The sequence below is a fragment of the Prionailurus bengalensis genome, chromosome C2 (assembly GCF_016509475.1).
Source record: "Prionailurus bengalensis isolate Pbe53 chromosome C2, Fcat_Pben_1.1_paternal_pri, whole genome shotgun sequence".
In the NCBI taxonomy this organism is placed as follows: Eukaryota; Metazoa; Chordata; class Mammalia; order Carnivora; family Felidae; genus Prionailurus; species Prionailurus bengalensis.
The window spans coordinates 122,594,662-122,615,604 of record NC_057350.1 but is presented as its reverse complement, the minus strand read 5'-3'; the positions used below and the strand labels follow the sequence as shown (position 1 = coordinate 122,615,604).

The 20,943-nt window shown below is 38.5% G+C and overlaps 1 protein-coding gene across 1 annotated transcript in view; it reads left to right on the top strand.

Annotated features, from left to right (window-relative positions):
- ATP1B3 (ATPase Na+/K+ transporting subunit beta 3) overlaps nt 1-20,943 on the top strand; it is a 46,368-nt gene that overhangs the window by 5,769 nt on the left and 19,656 nt on the right. The gene's annotated exons all lie outside the window — the stretch shown is intronic.

Below are 20,943 nucleotides of genomic sequence, written 5' to 3'. Positions count from 1 at the left end.
GTGTTTAAGGACCGATTGTGTAATGGAAAGAGAAACATTTAACGTTGAAAGATAAGTTTATTATTTTCGAATTATGCATTTATTGCATTAATTTTGAAGTAAAATTAATCTGTAATCTTTAACCACTTAGAATAAGCACTATTAACATTTTAATAGTCTGTTTCTTTTTTGTAAATAATTTTTTTTTTTATGTATAAGTAAAAATTTAAGTATACACTTAGATAGCTAGTTTTATCTTAACTTTTGATGTTTGAGGGGATGGTTTTTACTCCTCTGCCACCTTGGGGGCATAACCTTGGGGTTATGTGTTGGGGATAACCTTGCCCCACTCCATCACCTCTGTGGAAGTGTTCACACTTCCTCTTAGAATTTATGTATTCTGGTGTCTTCAGTTATTCTATGTTGAGACTTCCATATCTACATCCCTAGTTTGTATGGTTTTTTTTTATATTAATGTAACCAACTGCCTGTCAGAAATCTTCAATTGGATGTTTCATAGGACTGTGGAATGTTCAGTACACTTCTTGTAAATAAATCTCCATTGTCCTCGGGGGCTCCTTAGTATGACACACACACTATAATCTTGCTGACTTATTTCTGTCTACCATTCTCTACCCCTTCTGGGCCTGTTTCCTAGCTTCTGAATCTCTCTCTTTGACCTTGGCTTGGGTATTCAGATGTCAGCTTTGATAGCCTGATCTCTGGTACACATCTTTGAATGCCTATTTGCCTTAAGACTGCATCAAGTGCCTGTGTATCCCACAATATTTTTTTCTATTATAGCATTTATGACTTTATGTAGTAGTGTTGCCTGTTTACTAGACTATACATTCTTATTTACTTGTCTTTGATTCCCTAACATTGAGCCTTTTGCCCAGCACTTAGTAGGAAGGTAATAAAAATAAGTTGAATGAGTGAGCTCTATTATGAAGTGTTCCCATGTAATTAGTCTTTTACAACATTTTAAAAACTGTTTTGGTATTGGTGTATCATAGTATAAAGGTTCCCGCACGTTTGGGCATCCCACTACCCCCCCCCCACCCCCCGTTTTGTTTATTTGTTTGTTTGTGTGTTTTAACATAGGCTTCATGCCCAGTGTGGGGCCCGGACCCATGGCCCTGGGATCAAGACCTGAGCTTAGATCAAGAGTTGAATGGGGTGCCTGGGTGGCTCAGTCGGTTAAGCGGCTGACTTCGGCTCAGGTCATGATCTTGCGGTCCGTGAGTTTGAGCCCCGCGTCGGGCTCTGTGCTGACAGCTCAGAGCCTGGAGCCTGTTTAGGATTCTGTGTCTCCCTTTCTCTGACCCTCCCCTGTTCATGCTCTGTCTCTCTCTGTCTCAAAAATAAATAAACGTTAAAAAAAAAAAATTAAAAAATAAATAAATAAATAAATAAAGAGTAGAATGCCCAACTGACTGAGCCAGCCAGGTGCCCCTACCACCCCCACCTTTTTAATAGCATTGTGAGTTTTCATAGAAGTTCAGAGGAAGCATCCACTTAACTTTCTTGTTGAAGATTCAGCTGAGTTTGTGACTGCCTGAGTGGGGCATCTGATTAGGATAACAGAAACAAGGTGATTATCCAGGTCTCCTGCTTCCTGCTTTATTGCTCTATTTAACCTTTTATACTGCTCTTATGAGACCTGCATAAAGACCCGTGTGTGTGTGTGTGTGTGTGTGTGTGTGTGTGTGTGTGTGTGTGTGTGTGTGTGTGTGTGTGTGTTTTAACTTTTCTCAGATTTAATGGGCATTTATTTAACAGTAATGTCCTGCGTCCTGCAGGGTGCTTTACAAATAATATTTCTGAAAATAATCCTTTAACTTAGCAGCCTCCCACGTATCTGTTTAAACTTTGTTACTGATTGTGGACTGGCTCTTATTTGTGACTTCTTAGTATTTTGCTGATGCCATAGTAAGGTATGACTCACCCTCATCCAAAGGTACTTTTCTTTAAAAAAAATTTTTTTTAAGTTAATTTATTTTGAGAGAGACAGAGAGCTAGTGGGGGAAGGGCAGAGGGAGAGAGAATCCCAAGCAGGCTCTGGGCTGCCAGTACTGAGCTCGATGTTGGGCTTGAACCCACAAAACCGCGAGATCATGACCTGTGCAAGAGTCTGACGCTTAATGGACTGAGCCACCCAGGTGCCCCAGCATAAGGTACATTTCTGTTGGTAGATTCTGGCCCATAAATAGTTGCCCTTTGTGTGCCCTTACCACCCCCCTCCCCCAGTATCTCTCATAATCATTTTCCTGATATGCTCTAGTCTGTTCTACCTTGTTTCCTAAACGTGTATTTCTCAGGTGCTGTCTTTGGCCTTGTTTTTTCTTCATCTTCTTCCCTGGCAGTCTCATAAAACAACTGCAAAGATCACTCACACATTTTACTTACTGGTTAACATCTCTCTCAGATACAGTTGCATCCTGCATATCCCATAAACCTTGAGAGAGAGAGGCTTAGATATCTTGACTAACTCTGTAACTAAATTACCTTATATGTCACCTTGCAAACAGAGCTCTTTTTTCCTTCCTCTACTGAAGTTCTGAGTTGCGCCCCTATTTGCAATTTTTGAAAAGAAGGTCACTATCTTTTTTGTCATTTGGGCTCTAAACCTGTCCAAGTCATGCCAGTTCTATAATGTCTCTTAAGTCTGTGACCCACATCCTCATTGCCACTACTACAGTTAATTCAGGAATTAATTTACTCTGCCCTATTCCTCTCCCATCCCCATATCTTATGAAAACCCACATTCAGAGGGGGTGCAGGGTGCTCGTTTTCATAGCTTCATAATACTAACCACCTGTTTCAAATTTCATAGTCCTTAACACTTGCATCAACCCTGTCTCCACTGTATCAGGGTCTGGTAGTGCCTTTTCTTATAAATTCCCTGATGAAGGCACCTGGGTAGCTCAGTCGGTTAAGTATCTGGCTCTTGTGATTTCGGTTAGGTTATGATCTTGTGGTGGGATTGGGCTCCGCTTTGGGATTCTCTCTCTTTACTCCTGCCTGCCTCTCTCTCTCTCTCTCTTTCTCTCTCTCTCTCTCAAATAAACATTAAAAAACTATTAAAAAAATAAAACTTAAAGCACCAGATGAAGAGCTTTCATAACTTTTCCAAAGTTGTTCCAAGTTCAAATAGACCATTGGCTTTACAGCTTCTACCTGCTTCTTAAAACAAAAAAAGCTATAGTGTTATTGACTTTGGGGAAGCTCATAACTTCTGATGCATCTCCAGAAAAACCCAAGGAATCAGTTGGAATCATTGTGACCTAAACCACTGCAACTTCACTGCTGTCAGGTTATTTTTAAGGCTACAGCTTTGATCATGCTACTTCCCATACCCTAAAATTGTATTTGGATCCCCACTGTTTTCAGAAAGTTTAAATAATTTCCAGACAGCCTGGCATTCCGGGCTTATTACATACTGGGTTAGAACTAAGTTTCCAACCTTATAACCTGTCATTTCCCACCGTACTCTACATATACCACATGTCATAGCCCAAATGGGTGGATCTGAGGGCCCTTGGTCTGGAATGCTCTGCTCATTCCCTCCCCCATGCCCTTTCATCTCTGCATCGAAAATTCTTTCCTACTTCACAGATCTAGCTTGAGTATCAGCTGTCATAAGCTTTCTCTGATGTGCCCAGATGAAAATAATACCACATTTATCTCCTGTAACACCTAAAACTTTGTATCCTGGATTATAGTTGTTTATGTACATTGCTCTTACTAACTAGATGTTCTCACACATCAGGATTTCATTTGCACATCCCTGTAGCATCTGGCACATAGTAATAGTAAGCACTTACCCTTTTTTTTTTTTTTTGATGCACAAATTGTCATTTAATCAGTTTCATCTTGAGATTCACCTATTCCTTGGGCTAAAGTTGAAAGTGTTGTTGGGCTAGTATGGCTACACACTGTGAAAGTCTTATTCGTGGAGATACTTGTACATAAAGGCATAATTCCCCATAACTTACCATGATTCTGCCCCACTAAAGTAATTCATTTTGAAGTTTCCACATAGGGCACTGTAGTAAAAGTGAGCCTGTGGGCATATATGTTTTTTTACTTCATGAACATTAGAAGTATATCAGTATTCTGAGATGACCAAACTAGGACTCAGAATGTAGACCTAATTTTTGGTTCCACACATCCAGCTAAGCTTAGATAACCCATTTAAAATCTCTTGGTTTTAATTTCTTCTGTAGGAGAAAAGTTGAATGAGAGAGTTTCAAATGTCATTTTGAAATGAAAAAAAAAAAATGTAAATGCTTTAGAACAAGAGGTGGCCAACTTTTCCTTTAAGGGACCAGGTAGTACTTTAGCCTTTGCCAGCCCACTGGTGTCTGTTGCAACTACTCAACTCTATTGTAGCTTGAAAGTAGCTATAGACAATGTATAAACTAATGGACCTAGCTATGGTTCAATATTTGATTTATAAAAAACAGGCAGCACCTGTGGTTTGCTGACCTCTTTAGAAGTTAGTGTCAGTGTAGGCTAACTCAAGAAGTCTGGGCTAGTATTAGATGTAGACTCTTGGCTTTGTTCTTTTTATATAATGAAAGTAACCCTGTTGGTTGAATTTTTACAATACAGATGTGAATAATCAGTAAGTCCACGGTCTTCTTCAGCTTCTTTCCTGGGTAACCACTGTTAACAGCAATGATTTTTAAAATGTAATACATGGTATATCCACTTTGGATAAAGGTCTGGTAGTTTTTTATAAAAGTAAATACACATCTACTCCATGACCCAGCAGTTCTACTCCTAGGTGTTTACCCAAGAGAAATGAAAACATAAGTTCACAAAAATACTGGTACAAGAGTATTCATAGTAGCTCCAAACTGGAAACACTCCAGGCGTCCATCAGCAGAAGAGTAGGTAAACAAACTGGTATGTCCAAACAGCAGAATACTATCCAACAATAAAAAGGAACGAACTATGGATACACAAAACATGGATGAGTTTCACAGTCAGGCTGGGCAGGAAAGAAGCTTTGCCTAAGAGAACACATATTATATGATTTCATTTATGTGAATTCTAACGCAAGCAACACTTATCAATTGCTGGAAAAAAGCCCAGAATGGTGTTTACCTCTAAGGTGGTGGTTGTGGGGATTGGGAGGGGGCACAAGAGAACTTGATAGGATGGTGGTAATGTTCTGTATCTTACTAGGGACTTGGATCATACAGAATGTAGTTGTCAAACAACCCCCCCCCTTTTTAAAAATTTTTAAAAATTTAGTTAACATATAGTATATTAGTTGTAGGTGTACAATACAGTGATTCATCAGTTCCATACAACACCAAGTGCTCATCACAAGTGCATTCCTTAATCCCCATCACTTGTTTTACCAGTCCCTCTACCCACCTCACTTCTGGTAACCATCAGTTTGTTCCCTGTAGTTAAGAGTCTTTTGTCTGTCTCTCTGTCTCTGTCTGTCTGTCTTTTTCCTTTGCTCATTTGTTTCTTAAATTCCACACATGAGTGAGATCATATGGTATTTGTCTTTCTCTGACTGCCTTATTTAACTTAGCATTGTATTCTCTAGCTCCATCCATGTTGCAAATAGCAAGATTTCATTCTTTTTTATGGCTGAGTAATATTCTGTGTGTGTGTGTGTGTGTGTGTGTGTGTGTACACATGCGCACACACACACCCACACTACTTTATCCATTCATCAACTGGAGGACACTTGGGCTATTTCCATAACTTGGCTATTGTGGATAATACTATAAGCATTCTGGTGCATGTATCCCTTTGAATTAGTATTTTTGTATTCTTTGGGTGAATACCTAGTAGCGCAATTCTGGATTGTACGGTAGTTCTTCTTTTTCTTTTTCTTTCTTTTTTTTTAAGATTTTACTTTTAAGTGATCTCTACACCCAGTGTGGGGCTTGAACTCACAACCCCGAGATCAGGAGTTGCATGCTCTACCGACTGAGCCAGCCAAGCACCCCAGTAGTTCTATTTTTAACTTTTTGTGGAACCTTCATACTGTTTTCAGAGTGGCTGCACCAGTTTACATTCCCACCAACAGTGCAAGAGGGTGGTTCTTTCTCCACATCCTTGCCAACACCTGTTGTTTCTTGTGTTGTTGATTTTAGCCATTCTGGTAGGTGTGAGGTGATATCTCACTGTAGTTTTGATTTGCATTTCCCGGATAAGTGATGTTGAGCATCTTTTCATGTCTTTTGGCCACCTGTATGTCTTCTTTAGAAAAAATGTCTATTCATGTCTTCTGCCCCTTTTTGGATTATTTGTTCTTTGGCTGTGATGGTCAAAACCTGTCTAATGGCACATTAGAGACTTGTGTATTTCATTAAGTGTAATTTTTCCCCTCTGTTTTAGTTATTATGCATGATGAAGTGTTTAGGACTGAAGTGTACATACTGACGTCTAGAACTTGAAATGCTTTTAAAAAATAAGTGGTGAATAGATACAAGATATAGTAGAATGTTAACGGTAGAATCTAGGTGAATTTCTGGATGTTCATTGACATTTGACCTTACTGTGTATGTATAAACAATGCTAATAAATACTAAAGAAAAAAATATATGAATACATTTATGTGTTTCTCCTGACTGCTTTCCACCAGTTGTGGAGTCTCTCCTATAGAGAATGATTAATGATTGTTTTATCAGTTTTCCTACTAGTCCTGTTTCAGTGCATTTAGATATATGTATATACTTATTTGTGTATGTGTATATATATGGAATATGTAGGAATAAGTAATTTTCCACTTTTACATGAGTAATAGGAAGAATGTATGTTTTTAAACTTGCTTTCTCCCTTCCCCTGTCACTTAATGTGATTTGACTGTGTTTCCATGTCAGTATTTATTTCATTCCTTTGAATCATTGTATAATCCATAGTGGAGAGATATATATCCAAGACATATATTTTCTGTTATGAATATTGAGATTGTTTCCAGTATTTCTCTTAAAAATTGCTGCTCTGTATGTGTGCCACAATTTATCTGGGCTAGATACTGAATATGCCACTTTATGGTAATGGAGTATATGCTTTTTTTTTTTTTTTTTTAACTCGAGAGGGCACAAGTGTGGGAGAGGGGCAGAGGGAGATAATGAGAGAGCATCTTAAGCAGGCTCCTTGCTGAGCCTGGTGTGGGGCTTGATCCCACAACTCTGGGATTATGACCTGAGCCAAAATGGAGTTGGACACTCAAATGACTGAGCCACCCAGGTGCCCTAGTATATGCTAATTTTTATATTAACATTTACTGTGCTCCAAAAAAGCTGTACCAATTTATACTTCCACCAGCAGTTGGTGAATGGACCAGTTTCCCTTCAACTTTCTGAGCACTGGATATTATTACTCTTTAAAAAATTTTTTTTGCCAGTTTGATGGGAAGGTAACATCTGGTTGGTTTATTTTGCAATCTCTCTGATAACTACACCTGAGCATATTTTTGTTTGCCCAGTTTCCTTTTTTTTTTTTTTTTTTTACAGTCCCTCATCTCTTTGCTCCCTTTTGTCTAATTAAATAATTAATTTTGATGCAGAGACAGTGCAGGTGGGGGAGGGGCAGAGACAGAATCATAAGCAGGCTCCCAGCTGCCAGCCCAGAGCCCAGGGGAGGGCTTGAATTTGGGAAACTGTGAGATCATGACCTGAGCCCAAACCAAGAATCAGAGGCCTAACCAACTGAGCCACCAGGCGCCTCTTAATTTGTTTATTTAAAAATACTTGTTTTTCATTAACATTATCACAGATTTAACATTTTTTTTATAATTTATTTAGTTTATTCACTTTGGGAGAGAGCACCTACGCAAGTTGGGGAGGGGCAGAGGGAGAGAGAATGAATACCAAGCAGGCTCTGCACCATCAGCGTAAAGCCTGGTGTGGGGCTTGAACTCACAAACTGCAAGATCGTGATCTGAGCCGAAGTCGGTCGCTTAACTGACTGAGCCACCAGAAGTTTAATAGTCTTTTAGTGGGCTCTTCCTAATCACTTACCCCAAAAATATGTTGAATAATCCATCATTTCCTCACTGATCTGAATTGCCAACTTTCTTACATACATAACTTTGTCTTACGGATTGTTTCTTGGATTTTGTTGATTTGTGTCTCTGTTCCTGTGTCCTTATCACACTGTAGTATGTAAGCTGTATGTGAACGTTTGTAAAATAAAATACATGTGTGAGGCATGCCTCTTCGGTGGCGCAATCAGTTGAGCATCTGACTCTTGATTCTTGAGATTCTCTCACTTCCTGTCCCTCTGCCTCTCTCCTCATGCACATGCATTCTCTGTCTCTAAAATAAAAAATAAAGTGGTGAAATTTGTGTGGATACTGAGTGTCCAGTTTTGGTATCACATAGGCTGGCCTTAAAGTAGGGGTGCCTGGGTGGCTCAGTCGGTTAAGTATCTGACTCTTGGTCTCAGCTCAGGTCTTGATCTCAGGGTGGTGAGTTCAAGCTCTGTGTTGGGCTCCACGCTGGGCATGAAGCCTAGTTTAAAAAACAACAACAAAACACTTAGGTAACTTACAGGGCATACTAAAAATATAGTTTATCTGTAGAAAGAGTCTATTCTCTGAAAATTGAGAGAACAGTTAAAGCCATTTGGACGTGTATGTGTTTTAGGGGTAGAGCTCTGTTTATTTTTTGTAAAAACTTCTGATTTGGAAATGTTTATTTCCTAAAACAATCGTATTTCATTTATTCTCAAGTTTGCTAATTGAAACTGGTTTTGCTGATCAAGTTAAATATTTTTGCATTTCTATTTTCATCTTTATTCTTCCCTTTCCTTGAATTTATTTTAGTCTTGAATTAAAAACCTGGCTTGTTGTTGTTGTTAATCTTGTGTTTTAGTGAATGAATGTAAGGATTTTTGTTTGCTTTCTGCTCTGAATATATTATTGTTTTGAATTTTGAATATTTCAGGTTTCATTGTCTTTTTTTTTTAATTTTTTTTTTTTAATTTTTTTTTCAACGTTTATTTATTTTTTGGGACAGAGAGAGACAGAGCATGAATGGGGGAGGGGCAGAGAGAGAGGGAGACACAGAATCGGAAACAGGCCCAGGCTCTGAGCCATCAGCCCAGAGCCCGACGCGGGGCTCGAACTCACAGACTGCGAGATCATGACCTGGCTGAAGTCGGACGCTTAACCGACTGCGCCACCCAGGCGCCCCAAATTTTTTAAATGTTTTATTTATTTTTGAGACAGAGAAAGAGAGACGGAGTACTAGCAGGGGAAGGGCAGAGAGAGAGAGAGAGAGAGAGAGACACACACACAGAGAGAGAGAATCCGAAGCAGGCTCCAGGCTCTGAGCTGTCAGTGCAGAGCCTGACGGGGAGCTAGAACTCATGAACCATGAGATCATGCCCTGAGCCATAGTTGGAAGGTTTAACTGACTGAGCCACCCAGGCATTCTTTTTCATTTTTTTTCTTTTAACGTTTATTCATCTTTGATGATGGAGAGAGACAGAGAGTGTCAGGGGGAGGGGCAGAGATAGAGGGAGACACAGAATCCGAAGCAGGCTCCAGGCTCCGAGCTGTTGGGACAGAGCCTGATGCAGGGCTGGAACCCCCAGATGGTGAGATCATGACATGAGCTTAAGTCAGATGCTTAACGGACTGAGCCACCCAGGCATCCCAGATTTGTCTTTTTAATCCAAGGACTAAATAGAAATCCATTTTCTAAATTTTTGTTTTAATTTCTAATATATTTACTTAAATTTTAAAGAATGTGGCTTTGATTTTTTTTAAGTTTATAAATTTGGGTTTTTTTGTGTTTTGTAACTTGTCATGATCCCTTTAGGGACAGTGTTGCAAGTTTGTAAAGAGTTTATTTTCTGGTGGCTACAAAAGTTCTGCATATATTAGGTAACTGTTAGTTGTGTTTTAAAAATAGTTACTGTCCTTTTTGTTATTACTTACTTCATGTGTGGATTTTTGGGAGAGCTATGTTAAAACCTCTATATAGGATTGAGGTAATTTTGTAATTTTGCCTTTGCTTTACATATTTTAAGCAATTTAGCATCACAAAGGCTCATGGTTGTTATGCTGCATCTTCTTGATGTGTTTGTATTTTTATTAATAAGAAACATGTTTGTACTGTTCATGCTTTTTGACTTGAATTCTAGTTTGCTTAGAGTCATAATGTTACATCTAGATTTCTTTTTGTTAGGCAAGACCGACTTTGTTTTCAACCATTAGGTATAATTTTAGGTTTCTTCCATTAATAGCATTCAGTGGATTTTTTTAACTCACTTTAAGAATGTTTTTTAGGGGCGCCTGGGTGGCTCAGTTGGTTAAGCGGCCCGGGTCATGATCTTGCGGTTTGTGAGTTTGAGCCCTGGGTCGGGCTCTGTGCTGACAGCTCAGATCCTGGAGCCTGCTTCCCATTCTGTGTCTCCTTCTCTCTCTGCCCCTCCCCCACTTGTGCTCTGTCTCTCTCTATCAAAAATAAATAAAATGTTAAAAAAAAAAAAAAATTAAAAAAAAAGAATTTTTATTATTTGACTATTAATTTCTTTGTCATATTATTTTTGGATTTTGTTATTAAATTTAAACAAATTAAAAATTTTAACTTTATATAAAATATTAATGAATATAGTGACAAAAGGAGATCATTGCTCACCTGGCAAATGATGTGTGGATTGCAGAGGGGCACAAGGGCTCTTTGGAAGTGATAGAAATGTTCTGTATCTTTTGTGGTAGTTTCACAGATTATGCAACTGTCAATACTCACTGGGATTATACAGTTAAAATTGATAAAAGTTATTCTATCTAAATTATTCCTCAAACCTGAAAAGGAAAAGAAATTAAAATCAACACTTAGATGTTGCCAGTAAGTCTTACTGGTTGCTTTGCTCACCATTGTTTTATGTATTCCTCTTAGATTTTTAAAGAAAACTTTAAAAAATGGAAATACACAATTAACTTATTTTTGAATTCAGTCTATGATCTTTGTCCTCTTTTTGTGAAGTTAGATATTATGTAAATAAATTGTTTTTCAAAAAAAGAAAAGAATGATGGTGTGCTAGAACTCAAATCCTCCTTGGCTACATCCCCAGTCCCAATCCTGAACCCTTCTTCCCTTATTCAGAGGTCACCGCTGTTTATGAATTTGATTTGCAAGTTTCTGTTCCATTAACAAAGACTCTATTTTGTGTATATTTATAGAAATATAATTCTTTTGAGTGTTTTAAATTTAAGTATGTGGTATATATCATTTTGAGATTTTTTTCCACTTGGAGTTTTTGAAATCTGTTTCATTCCTTTTTTAATAACTGTTTATAGTTCTCCATACATTATGTTTTATTTCTTTGCTTTGTTTGAGGACACTTGCATTGCTAGCAGTTTTTTTTGCTATTGCCCTTCAGTTTTTTGTATTGCATAACCAATTCTTACAGTTAGGATATGAGGTTAGTAAATTTTCTCAGTCTTTGTATGTCTGGAGATGTCCTTTTGTTTATTTAGTTGGTTGATCTTTTAGTTTACAATCATTCTTCCTCAGTTTGGAATATATCTCATTTTTGGCCAAGAAGATTCAATTACAGTTCTCTGTCTTAGGTACAGCCTGTTTTATTTTTTTAGAAGCATTAAGAAATTTCCTCTTGTTGGTATTCTGAAATGTTTCTAGGTATTGGATGTTTTCCAGCATTTTTCTGTCTTTTCCAGTCTAGACAAAATTTGTTACTTCTTTGAGCATTCTTTCACTTCTCTTTTCTGATGGAATTCCTATTAGATTTGTTGATGATATTCTGGTTCTGTCCCCCATATCTCAACAATTTCCATACATTCCCTCCCTCCTTTTGGGGATTGTTGTAGAAAATCTTGGCTTGATCTTTTAGCTCATTGAATTTTTCCTTAGCTGGCCGATTCACTAGGTTAGTCTTCTGTTTTTGTTATTTATTTGTTTTTGGGAATAATTTTTGTTAAGTTTTTATTTATTTATTTTGAGAGAGAGAGAATGAATGCAATTGAGAGTGGGAGAGGGGCAGAGAGAAAGAGAATCCCAGGTAAGCTCCACACTGTCAGAGCAGAGCCTGATGCTGGGCTTGAATCCGTGAACTGTGGGATCATGACCTGAGCTGAAACCAAGAGTTGGATGCTTAACCAACTGAGCCACCGAGGGCCCCCTCCTGTATTTGTTTTTTTAAACAGCTTTATTGAAGTATAATTGACATATAGTAAGCTGTACATATTTAAAGTGTACAACTTGAGTTTTGACATATACTGGCATATATGTGTATACAATAGTGTACTCATGAAACTATGACTAATCAAGATAACAACCATAATCATTACCCCCCAAATTTCCTATTGCCCCTTTGTAATTGATCCTCTCTCCCTACCTCCCAAGTCTCCAGGCAAAAGTAGAGCTGCTTTTGACACTTCAGTTTGTATTTTCTGAAAAATTTTTTTAAATTAATTTATTTTTTTTTAACGTTTATTTATTTTTGAGACAGAGAGAGATAGAGCACGAACAGGGGAGGGGCAGAGAGAGAGGGAGACACAGAATCTCAAACAGGCTCCAGGCTCTGAGCTGTCAGCCCAGAGCCTGACGCGGGGCTCGAACTCATGGACCGTGAGATCATGACCTGAGCCGAAGTCGGATGCTTAACCGACCGAGCCACCCAGGCGCCCCTGTATTTTATGAAATTTTAAAAACATGGAATGTAGTTTATACTCTGTGGGTGCAAGAAGGGGATGACTTGTTTCATTTAGTATGATTATTTTGAGAAATAGTTTAAGAATAGTATTCCATTGTATGGATATACCAGAACTTACTTATTAACTTATTCGTTGATGTGCATATGGATTGCTTGTACTTTTTAATAATTACAAATAAGCATCTATGAATATCCATATACCTTACTTTCTGAACATGTGCTTTTTATTTTTCTTGGTTAAATATCTAGGAACGGATTAGCTGGATCCTATCATAGATGTATGTTGCTAATTTCAAAAAATTGTCAAACTGTTTTTATAAAATAGGGCTTTTATTTCTTTTATACTCCTACTAGCAGTGTGCGAGAGTTCAGTTGCTCCACTCCTGAGCCACCACTTGGTACTGTCAGTCTTACAGTTTTCCAGCATTTTTGGTAGGCATGAGCTAGTGGTGTTGGTTTGCCCTTCCTTGATGACTAGTGATGTTGAGCACCTTTTCTTGAGCTTATTTTTTGCAATCCTTACATCTTTGATGAAGTTTTGTTTCAAAACTCTTGTGCATTAAAAAAAAAAATTTGTTGTAAGAGTTCTTTGCTAATTCTAGGGGCAAGGAAGTCCTTTGTTGGTTACATGTTTTGTAAAAGTTTTCTCCCAGTCTCTGGTTTGCTGTTTTATTTTCTTAGGTGTCTGGATTTTTCTTTAGAGTTTAACTCTTCTCCAGGTCAGCTTATCTAATGAGCTTTTTATTTTAATAATCAGAATATGAAATCTGATTTTTAAAAATTGTCCTTTCACCTTCTGTATTTTAAATTCACTATTTTCCCCCTTTGTTTTATTTGCACCCACTTCTTCTGGGTATTACTTTTCTTTGTTGAGCTTGGTACTTTATCAGATTAGCTTTTTCTGAAATCTTTGGTACTTATTGGGTGTGTACTCCTGCTCTTTGTATTTAGACTTTCCTCTCTCGAGAAACAGAACTGTAGGTAGCAAATGTTAGCCGAGAGCTGGTCTAGGTATGGGAACTCTCTACTCCGTTAGGTTTTCACCAATCCTTCCGGACATTGCCAAGTTTTTCAGCCCAAGCATCCATACTCCCTGCTCCCACTCTGGAGTAGATGTTATTGCTACTATTAGTTGCTTGACACTGGGAGCAAGTGTGTATTGGGGGGTAGGAGCAAAGTTGCACCCAATCTGGCTGTTCCTCCTATGGAGTCCGCTAGTCCTCTGGTCTTTGACTCAGAGCTCACTCCTCTTCTTCATCTTTGGTGAGCCAACTCACTTATTCTTGGAGGCCTTCTCTGATGAAATCCTTTTCTTTCCTCTCCGTGCTAGAGACAGTTCATTCTTTCTCTCTCTCTCTTTCTCTTTTTTCCTCTAGCCCTTGATGTCTATAATTTTTTGCTTATAGGTCTGTCACTTGTGATAACTGAACTCTTGGAGAGAAGGAACACATCTTACTCTTTGTAAATTTCTATCACCTGGAGCAACACAGAATGCTTGAAAGATAGATTTTTCAGACAATGGGAGTTTTGATTATGAAAGGTAACAACTTGGAGCATGTGGCTGGCTCAGTCAGTAGAGCTTGTGCCTTTTGATCTCACGGTTGTAAGTTCACGCTCCACGTTGGGTGTAGAGATTACTTAAAAATAAAATCTTGGGGTACCTGGATAGTTCAGTCATTTAGGTGTCTGACTCTTGACTGGTTCAGGTCATGATCTCATGGTTGTGAGATCTAGTCCCGCATTGGGCTCTGTGCTGAGTGCTGAGCCTGCTTGGGATTCTCTCTCCCCTTCTCTCTCTGCTCCTTCCCCACTCACGCTCTGTCTCTTTCTGTCTCTCTCTCAAATATGAGTCAACGTTAAAAACATTTTTTTAAATTAAAATCTTTAAAAAGTTAACAACTTGAGGCCCGCCAGGAAGAGCAGACCAGGTAAAGGTACCACATGGAGAGGTACTGCTCTGAATGTTTCTCTTATGGTAGGTTAATCTTCAGCAGGTTATTTAATCTTATTTAGTTATTTTATGCTACCATGATTTTAATAAATTATAAAATATGAGTGCAAGTGTACATATACATTTTTTTATTATAAAGATAGTATATGCTCATTAGTTTAAGAAAACTTTTTCAGTAGGAACAAATGTTTTGTGTTTTTTGTTGTTGTTAAGATTTTTAAGTAATCTCCACACCCAATGTGGGGCTCAGATTTAACAGCCCTGAGATCAAGAGTCACATGCTCCACTGACTGAGCCAGCCAGGCACCCTGGAACAAATAATTTTTTGAACAAGTGGTACTGGGAAAACTGGATATCCACATGCAAAACAATGAAATTGAACCCCTTCGTTATACCTTATACAAAAATGAACTGAAAATAGATCAAAGACCCAAACCTAAGAGCTAAAAAAAATCTTAGAAGAAAACATAGATGCGCGTCTTCATAACTTTGGATTAGGCAGTGGTATCTTTTATTTTTTCTTCATTCTTTTTTTTTTTTTAATGTTTATTTATTTTTGAGACAGAGAGCATGAACAGGGGAGGGTCAGAGAGAGAGGGAGACACAGAATCGGAAATAGGCTCCAGGCTCTGAGCTGTCAGCACAGAGCCTGACACAGGGCTCGAACTCATGGACCGTGAGATCATGAGCTGAGCCGAAGTCGGACGCTTAACCGACTGAGCCACCCAGGCGCCCCTAGGCAGTGGTATCTTAAATATGACACCAAAAACACAAACAACCAAAGAAAAAAATAGATGAATTAGACTAGTCAAGATTAAGAACTTTTCCAGGGTGCATGGGTGGCTCAGTCGGTTAAGCATCTAACTCTTGATTTTGGCTCAGGTCATCATGATTTCACCAACATTGAGCAGTGGAGAGCCTGCTTGGGATTCTCTCTGCCCCCCCTCCCACCTCCAACTTCACTTGCTTGCGATAATACATAAATATATGTATTTATATACATATAAATAACATTTCTAAGTTTTAAAAAATTTAAGAACTTTTCTGCTTTTTTTTTTTTAATATTTATTTATTTATTTATTTGTGAGAGAGAAAGACACAGTGCAAGTTGGGGAGGGGCAGAGAGAGGGAGACACAGAACATGAAGCAGGCTCCAGGCTCTGAGCTGTCAGCACAGGGCCGGTTGCGGGGCTCGAACCCACGAGACGTAGGATCATGACCCGAGCCGAAGTCGGACGCTTAACTGACTGAGCCACCCAGGCACCCCTAGAACTTTTATGCTTTTTAAAAAAAGTTTCTAAAATGTTTATTTTTGAGAGAGAGAGAGAGAGAGAGAGAGACAGAGCACAAGTGGGGGAGGGGCAGAGAGAAGGGGAGACACAGAGTCTGAAGCAGGCTCCAGCCTCCAAGCTGTCAGCACAGAGCCGGTCATGGGGCTCAAACCCATGAATTGTGAGATCATGACCTGAGCCAAAGTCAGACGCTTAACCAACTGAGGCACCCCAACAATTATTCTGCTTTAAAGGACACTATCATGAAAGCGAGAAGCAACCCATAGAATTGGAGTCAACAGTTAGATATCTGATGAGAGGCTTGTATCTGTACTATATATAAAGAACCTTAGAACTCAAATAAAAAGATAACCCAATTTAAAAATGGGTGTAATACAGGATGTAAATACACAGTTCTCCAAAGAACATACCAATGGCTGATAAGCTCATGAAAAGATACTCGACATCATTAGCCATTAGAGAAATGCCAGTTAAGCCCACAATGAGATACCACTTCACACCTACTAGTATGGCTGTATAAAAAGACAAGAAGTGCTGAGGAGAATGAGGACAAATTGGAACCCTGCTGGTGAGAATGTAGAATGGTACAGCTGCCTTGGAAAACAGTCTGGTACTTAATCTAAGTTACTATAAAACCTAACAATTCCAGTCACAGGTGAATGGACTGTGAATTATACCTCAATAAAAAGCCACTTTTAAAAATTCAAATATACAAAAGATTTTGAACTTGCACTTTTCTATGCCATTGTGTTTTTTTATTATTATTATACTTGCCTCTCTTTAAAAAAAATTTTAACTGTGAACAGAATGCTAATTTATTTACAAAGAGGAAGTAGTTTCTAGTCATCAGAACTCTGAGGAGAGGAGTCTTTGTAGTAGCTGGGGTACCATCAGGTAACTAGGAAGTTTGCAGAAGTTAGGGAATCAGATCACATGGTCTTTAAGTGTGTTGAGAGGATATGTATGTTCGGGCCTTGATAAAGCCTAGTAACTCCCTTGTGCCCAGGTTATGTGTGCTGGTATTGTGGAATAAAGAATTTTTATGGTCTTTTCCCAGGTGCCTCGAGTTTTGAAAAACCCTTGGAATTTCCAGACTGGAGTGTCTATGTTATGCTAGCAGAGTGACTCCTGGTGGGCCCCTTAGTAGCTTCTCTGGAGGCTGGTCCTTAGAAAGACCAACCCTATGATTAGAGGGCTGGGACTTTGAGCTAACCTGACTGAAGGGAGGGAAGAAGAGGGGGCTGGAGATTGGGTTTAATTACATGGCCAGTGATTTAATCACACTCACATAATAAAACCCCGGTAAAAACTCTAGACCCTGAAGCTTAGTGGCGCTTCCAGGTTTGGGAGCGATTAATGTGTTGGGAGGGTGATTCCCAGAACATTCCTGGAAGATTGGGTGTCAGAGACTGCATTCCATCCCAGACCCCTCTCTGTTTGTGTGGGTGTCCTTTATAACTAATCTTAAGTAGAGCCCTTTCTGGGTTCTGAGTCATTGTAGCCAATTCTGAAATCTGAGGGAGCATTGCAGATCTCCTAGATTGGTAGCCAGTTGGTTAGAAGTTCAGGTGGCATCTGAAGTAAGGGCATTCTTGTGGAGGGCCATGCCCTAAGCTAGTGGAGTCTGTGCTACCCTGGGTGGTTAGTGCTGGAACTGGATTGTTGAACACCCGTCGGGGTTGAAACAAAGTGGCCGGTCAGGACCTATTTCTCCTTCCCTTGGGTGATACAGAATAAACCTTGGCCAGATTTTTTGCTGTTTAGTTTTCTTTTATAGAATCCACATTAATCTCATTTATGAAAACATTTTTTTTAGAGTAAAATGCAATTGATTAGGTTAAGACTTAAACCTTAAATTTAGCCTTAAAGCCTAGTTGCAGTATCATTCCAAAAATATTTCTAGTTTTGTTGTTGGCCTTTTTCCCCCGTGAAGTTTGCTTTTGTCAAATATCTGGACTTTTACTTGCCTTTCTATAATGTGAATAATTAGATAGGTACAACCGTCACCCCTTTTTTTCGTATGGGAGTAGATACTTGCCCAGGGTCACAGCAAAAAGTGGTCAGGCCAGGATTTGAGCCTAAGTCTGACTCTAGCATAGCCTGTGCATATACCCACCCTGCTCCATAACCTCCTGCTGCATCTGTCCTGTCACCCTTCCCCTAAACAAAATTAAAATGAGAGAGAAGAAAGGGATTTAAAAGTTGGGGCTTCTCAAGGAACAGAAATGAGAGCAGAGGAAAGTCTGTTCCTGTGTTAGAGAAGGGTAGAAGTTTAGTCATTGACAGTTCTGTAATGTGCCCTTAGATCTAAGAGTGTAAGTACAGAAGTAGCATTTGTTGTGCTTCTATATATGCCATTAGAACAATGTGATAATATAAAAATACCAATTACAACATGAAGCTTTTTGGTATTTGATATTTATTTAAAATTTTTTTTAACATTTATTCAGTTTTGAGAGACAGACATAGACCGTGAGCAGGAGAGGAGAAGAGAGAGAGAGAGGGAGACACAGAACCTCTGTGCTGACAGCTCAGAGCCTGACACGGGGCTCGAACTCAAACTGTGAGATGATGACCTGAGCTGAAGTCGGAGGTTTAACTGACTGAGCCACCCAGGTGCCCTGATGTTTATTTTGAATAAACGTCTTTGGTTATAATTCTGTTGACCTCAGACTATTCAAAATGCTGATGTTTCTTCAGAATTTAGTGCATGCCAATTTCTTTTGTTCCTTAATGACTTAAGGAAATTCTTGAAGGATTTTAAGCTGGGAAATATCAGTAGTATAATAAGCACTATTTAGGCTTCATTTGCTGTTTCCTACTTACATTAAGTAAAACTGAGGCAGACGTGGCACACTGAACAGATTATGTCAGCACCATCCATTACTGACTAGGGTGCCTCCAATTTGATCTCCATCAGTATGTTTGCTAAGCCTATCAGCAAACTGCCTCTAAGGAACTATATATAAGAGCGGTAATTGACAACTTGTGTTTTTCTGGTATTTTTCTTAGTAGGAGAAAAGAGGTTAAAAGTTGATAAAGGTAGGGGTACCTGGGTGGTTCAGTTGGTTAAGTGTCAGACTTGGTTTCGGCTAAGGTCACGATCTCACAGTTCAGGAGACCAAGCCCCATGTCAGGCTCTGTGCTGACAGTGTGGATCCTGCTTCGGATTCTCTTTTTCCCTGTCTCTCTGCCCCTCTGCCACTCATACTCTCTCTCAAAATAAATAAATAAACATTAAAAAAAAAAAGTTGATGAAGTATTGCTACCCTTGGGAGTGATCCTTCATATATGATATTCATAAGAGATTAATTTTAAATATTAGGTGTGGGTCTTGGCAAAAGGAACAGATTCAAGTAGAGAAAACTCATTTTAATGCTGGAAACCACGTCTATATTCTTGTTTCTACACTCCCTACATTCAAAATTGACTTAATAGCCACTAGTATATGGCATCAGATTTGGGACATGGTTATTAATTTGTGTATTTTATGAACATAACTCTTTATAGGAACTTTCAACACTCTTTCATTGTGTAGTGGTTCTTTCGAAAGCCTGTTTGGGTATAGCTTGTTCATGTCTGCTTTATGTTTATTTGCTTTGTAACTTTTTATAAATTTCATTTACATTATTTTTCCTGGAAATTGAAAATCAGATTTTGAAAATGGTATAATATTTTGGGATGACTTAAAAACACAGCTAAATAATTAAACTCTTACCACTTTTGTTTTAAACTTCTCCAGTTTCATACTTACTGCATCAGTCAACATACTACTATGGCCTCATTCCACCTGTTTTTGTAGTTTTATTGAGTGTGGAACAGTCTACACTTGTTACATTTTATATATTTTTTAAATATTTTAATATAGTATTTTATATATTATTTTATAATGTATAAATATATATATATGTAAATATATATATTTATATAAATATTAATAACATAACCCTGGTCTGTTGAATGCAGGATTTTATCTGTTCCTATAAACATCGAGATCTGAAAGAATCCTTTCTCCTATATCTTATTAAATTAGCTTTTGGACTCTGCATGTGTTTCATTTCCCTGTATAGTAAATTGAGCACTACTTTGATATTGGTCTTCCTTTTCTTTTTCTGCAACAGGATTGCTGTATGTGGTAGGATAGTGATGCTATCTGAAGGTCCTCCTGCTGTCCTATCTTCCTTCTGTTCTCTCGCTCCCTATTTTGGCCTGCTGGTAATTGGGGCAAGGGAGGATGGGTGGATTAAGATGAAATTGCTTTAACTATTTCCCCTTTACTTGAAGGGAGGGGGGCAGTCTCCTGCCCACATTTAAGAAATAAAAATTATCTAGTTTTCGGCACAATCTGTTTTGGGGTTGTGGAGTCTTTTAAAAATCAGAAAAACATTGTAGAGCATTTTTCCGGGAGGAGGAAAATGGATATATTAAGAAATATATTATTATAAGAATCTCAAACTCTGAAGGTAATCCTTGCCTGGGGGTGGTGGGAGTCCATAAATTATAGGTCAGGAACCTCTGCCGTAGCCCCTTTGCTGGTGATAGAGTCAGGCAAACAAACAAGTAGGTTATTAAGACTAGGAAGTAAAGCTGATGTTAATTCAATTCCGGGGAATTAGTGTTTCTCACTATTGCTGTATCTGGGGATTTATTATCCTTTGATCAATTTTTAAACACTTAAATGTAAATGTGTGGCTTTAACAACATATCCTAATATGTAATCTTCATGGTGAACTCTTCTGATGTTGGAACTTTGAATGTGGACATTTGAGAAAAGTAATTGATTTTAGATGTTCCTAAAATAAATCACTGGCTTAGGATAGATCTGTTTTAGTGTTTCCAGATTTTGAAGGAAAAAAAGACTAAGCCCTTGATGTTGAAACTTGGGTATGCCAACTCTTGCTTTGTGCTTAGCAGTAGAATTGTGAAGTCCCATTGGTTGGGTCACTTGTCCTATCATTGCTTTTGCATGAGCCTTCCACTTGACTAGTGTTTCCTAAACATCATTTATTGAATACCATCTTCATGATTTGCCTTCTGTGCACATTTCCTGGCTGT